We start from the raw sequence: 5,000 nt of genomic DNA, 5'->3' as shown, positions 1-5,000 counted from the left end.
CACACACACACACACAACACACAGATATATATATATATATGTATATATATATACTATATATATATATATGTATATAATAATATTTAATAATTAGTATTTAATATATATATATATATATATATAATATTAATAAATAAATATATATATATACATAAATTATATAAGTACATATATGTATATATATATTATATATTCAACATGTATTATATTTATATATATATATATATATAATATATATATATATATATATATATACATATATATAAATATATATATAGACTAATCGCATACCACAAAATTGCATTCCATAACTAACAAGGGAAAAAATGAAAATGAAATCCACGAGCAAAAAAACCCACATTTCATTTACTTTTTCCCTTAAAAAAAATGTTGAAAATCCCGCCTGTTCAAAATTTTAAGCGTAACGAAACATGTAAAAACAGAGTGCAATTCCCAAAATCAATTTTTTGGATCCCCTTTTATATTGGGTAAGCCCCAAACACGACCCGTAGACAAATTGACGAAGGAAGCCTGGGAGCCAAGATACTGTGAAAATATATTTGGGATGCCTCTTTTAGGGTTTTCCTATATTGAAAAGTTCTCATAAGGAGAAAATAGTAACCTGACGACACTAAAAGCCTGAAAAGCTGTACCATAAATCATTAGGATCAGTATAGAGATAGCAAGCCCCCCTCTGGGTGCACCGAAGCGAACCGGACAATGGACGTTTGTTATTGCGAACACGTTTAGGTTACAAAATCTATTGGCACGGGCGGTGCAAGAAGTACAGATGAATCTAATGTAGACTTGTAAAGAAGAAAACAAGCGAACGCTTTAGCATTATTCTCGGAAAGTCCCGGGGATACGCCTTTCAGACCAACTAACAATAGTATAAGAACTATGTAATATTTTTAAATTTCCTTTGATACATTGGGGATATACCGATTTATCCTAAATTTATCATGTAAAACTGGGCCCTAGAAAAAACAAAAAAAAACAAAAAAAAGTGTTATGTAAAATGTGGGAAAAAACATATACGTAATATTTTTTTCATGAAAGTAAAAGATTTATATTTTATATTACCTTTACAATTACCCGTATCATAGACTAAGTACGTTCAGATATATTAAAACTGTAATCATGTTTTCTCACCCTGAGCAGATTTGCCAGGGTATAAATAAACTTAACTTACTTAACTGTTTTCCCCAAATTCTGAGGCGCTCGTATGATTTGGTCGTAAACAAATAAACAAAAAGGGTGCTCACGACGAACATTAACCAGGATATGATAGAACGGTTAAGGACTGTCTTATTTATTTTTAAAACCATCTATATATAAAAGGATAATATATTTACACACACAACACACACACCACACACACACCACCCCAAAACAAAACAACACACAACACACACAAAACACACACAATATATATTTATATATATATATATGTTTGTATAAATATTATATCCCTTCTTTTCTTTTCTGCCTCTTTTCCCTCTTCCTCCCTTTTGTCCCCCTCTCCCCCATCGCGAAGGGGAGGGACAAATTACGTGATTATGGAGGAAAATTTTTTCTAGCAGCTTTTTCAAAATTTATCTGCTAAAGTTTTTAAATAAGCCTGCATTTTGATAATTTGAATAGTGAATTTCAAAGCCTTCAATTCCCAAAGAAGCTAATTGAAAAAAACAACATAATGATCCTGATTTGAAGCATTTTTATAGGCTTACTTCCTAAGTGATCTAGAATTTTATAATGTGTGTTTATATCTCCAGTCAGGCATTCTTATCGTAGATGTAAGCCTAAAATTTTATCGCAGACATACAAAAAGACCATACATCAGATTGTAATCCCTAAGCCCCTTTGACTGACCTCTTATATATTGCACATGACTTTAGGGTCTTTTTTAGGGTCAAGGAGACTTATTAAAAATTTTAAAGCTCATTTTAATGGCCGGAAATAAAAGAGAGGTTAGTCGTTATTGTCAGTCGTGCCATATCTGCCATAAAAGGTAAGCCAGGAGCTGGCATAAAAACCATATCCCTTGACCTTCCAGTGGAAAGAGAGCTTTTCAAAAAAAAAAAAAATGGGACTGTGTAGGTCCCCTTCAAAGGGACTAACGGGGAACAATTTCTGTTAACTATAATTACGTGGCCACCCGATACTGCATTTTTTCCCCCTCAAAAGCATTATTCTAAGAATTGGTAAAGGGCCCTTTTTTAAAAAAAGTTTTTAAATCAGGTGGGTCTGCCTGCCTTTGTACAGTCAGATCAAGGATCGAATTTCACGTCAGACGCATGAAAAGGTATGGAGTGTCTTAGGTTTTCAGCGTAAAGATCCAGTGTATTATTCCTCAAAAGTCAAAGGGTCGTTGAAAGGTTTCACTCTACTCTAATGAAATGTTTAAAGCCTTCTTTTTGGGAAAACTGGTTCTGAAGGGATGAGAATAGATTTGTTATATTTCAGTAAGGGACGTGTTTTTTTACATATATATATATATATTATATTTATAATATATATAAAATTTAAAATAGATATTGTATAATATTAAAATTATTATATATTTACTTATGAATATATTATATAGGTTTATATATACATATACCCATATGTATATTTTATATATAAATATAATATATTTTTATAATGTATATATATTATATATATTATGTATAAATATATTATAATATATTTTATATTTTTTTATTTTAAAATATATTTTATATAAAATTTTATTAATATATATATGTATATATATAAATTTTATGTTATTTTTTATATATATTAATAATAAAATATTTTTTTTAAATTTTATAATCATTATAATATAATTAATATATTAAATAAATATATATTATATATATTTTTAAATTTATATATATAAAACATATGATATTTGTATATATGTATAGGGCCTGCACCCAGCCAACCTTTCTGTATGGGGCAGCGTGGGGAGGGGGGGGCAGAGGTGGCGCCCAACGGGTGACTCCCAAAAGGGTTTAGACCTCGGGACTGTCGGGGGGGGCTTGGAATTCCGTTCCCTGCGACAGGACGACGGTTCCACTACTATCGGGATTTGAAGCAGCTGGGAGGTGAGGTGGCTGCTCTCTCGGAGTGAAAACCGGGAGCGGCACGATTAAATGTGGGGGCTACACCTACTACTGGGCGGGCCGCAGCGATGGCCACCCTCTCCAGGGAGTACCCTAGCCATCTCCAGCAGACTTCAACCTCGGTAGTTGAGGTCACTCCCCGCGTGAGCGTATTTTTTTTATTGAGACTGAAGCTTCATTTTCTTCATGTCACTTGTTGCTGTATACGCTCCTACGTGTATAAATTTTAGGTGAAAGAGATGTTTTACGCAAACTGCATCTGGGCAGACAGATTCCTCGGCGAGATTTTCGTATTGTTCGGGGGGACTTTTTAAAGCGGGATCCCCGGGTGTGATCGAGCGGCTAAGAATGTCGTCGGTCCTTTTGGCTCAAGCTGATGCTGGCAGCGAGAATAGCCCTTTTCCGTGTTTTTCTAGATCCAGAGTTGGGTTTTTTGCTCCTGGTATCAGCGTCTGACCCGCTCGTTGACGGGTACAGCGGGGCGGGGAGTGTGGCCAGGAGATCGACCACCCTCGTTAGCACTCGGGGGGGGTCCTCCGAAAGCAGGGTATCGAAGCCCCGAGTTTTTGTGGGAATGATCATAGATTTAGTTGTGGCTACTCCCGGGGGCCACTTTTGAACCCCCGTTGGGCCCCAAATGAACACCCTAGGGGGTTTTTATTTGGGGCAGGGTTGAGGAGGGCGAGTGTTTCCCGGGGGGTTTCCGAGGGGTATCCTGGTCGTCTCACAGCATCGAGGCCGACAGACCGATCTTATGTGGATACCTTAAAACGTGAAACATTGATTTCGCTCAGGAATTTCCTTGGTGAACGCCCAAGACAAAACAGAATTCCATTTCCGGAACAAGGGAAGCCACAGTCTTTTTTTTTTTTCGTGCGGCTCGATTGTCAGGGGATCGCAACTTGACCGCTCTCTGGTGCGCAGGACTAGGTCACTTTGAGAACGGATAAGGAACAGTTATCATATCTTGCAGAGGAGGTCGAAAGCCTTTTTCCCAGTAAATACCTTTGTCCTCCCAACAAGCTCTGAGAAAGCTGAAATCCAAGCCTCTCACAGACGACTGCAGTCCCGCCAGCAAATGGGCAGATATTTTCCCGATCCTGATGGGGTGCGTGTGCGTTGGCGAGTATTTTGAACGTTGTATAAGGTGATGCCAACAGTTAACATTGGGGGGGGGGGTACGGGTAATGTTGAACTCCTCTGCAAAACCCACCCATCAGCGAGGGTGGGGCTTTACCGAAACAGGGGGGCGATCCCAAACTGAAAGTGGTAAAGCAGCAGGTGTTTGTGGCATTCCAGCCGAATTTTTAAAGGCTGGGGGGACATATGGAAGGGGCTTGCATGCAGTCCTGTCTGCCATCTGGCAGCAGACTGCATTTTTTACCTTTCCCCGGGCCCGCTGAGGGGTGTGGTCATCCCTCTCTGGAAGAGGAAAGTGGATCGGTGGGACTTGTAGCAATCACCGAGGCATTACACTACTCAGTAGTACCCAGCAAGTTACTCGCGCAACATCCTACTGAGGTCATATAGGACCACCTTGTTGAGGCTCCTAAAGGCGGGAATCTGATTCACTTCCTGGTTAAGTCCACATTGACCTCATTCCTGGCGCTTCGAATCATTATAGAGCGCCGTCGTGAGTTCGGACGTGGGCTGCCGCAGCCTACATCGATCTCAAGAGGGCGTTTGACACGGTGCATCGTGAATCTCTCTGGCGAGATATGAGACTAAGAGAAATTCCAACTAAGGATTATTGACTAATAGCAAACCTGTTATACAGCACTGTAAAGGGCTTTAAAGTGGGGTGGGGTCCTGTCGAGGATTCTTCCCCGTTAGTTCAGGTGTGAGGCAAGGCTGTGTTCTTGCACCAACACTTTTCAACACTTGATTGAT

This window comes from Penaeus chinensis, chromosome 24 (assembly GCF_019202785.1).
Source record: "Penaeus chinensis breed Huanghai No. 1 chromosome 24, ASM1920278v2, whole genome shotgun sequence".
Taxonomy (NCBI): Eukaryota; Metazoa; Arthropoda; class Malacostraca; order Decapoda; family Penaeidae; genus Penaeus; species Penaeus chinensis.
Note: the sequence above shows the minus strand (reverse complement) of the source record.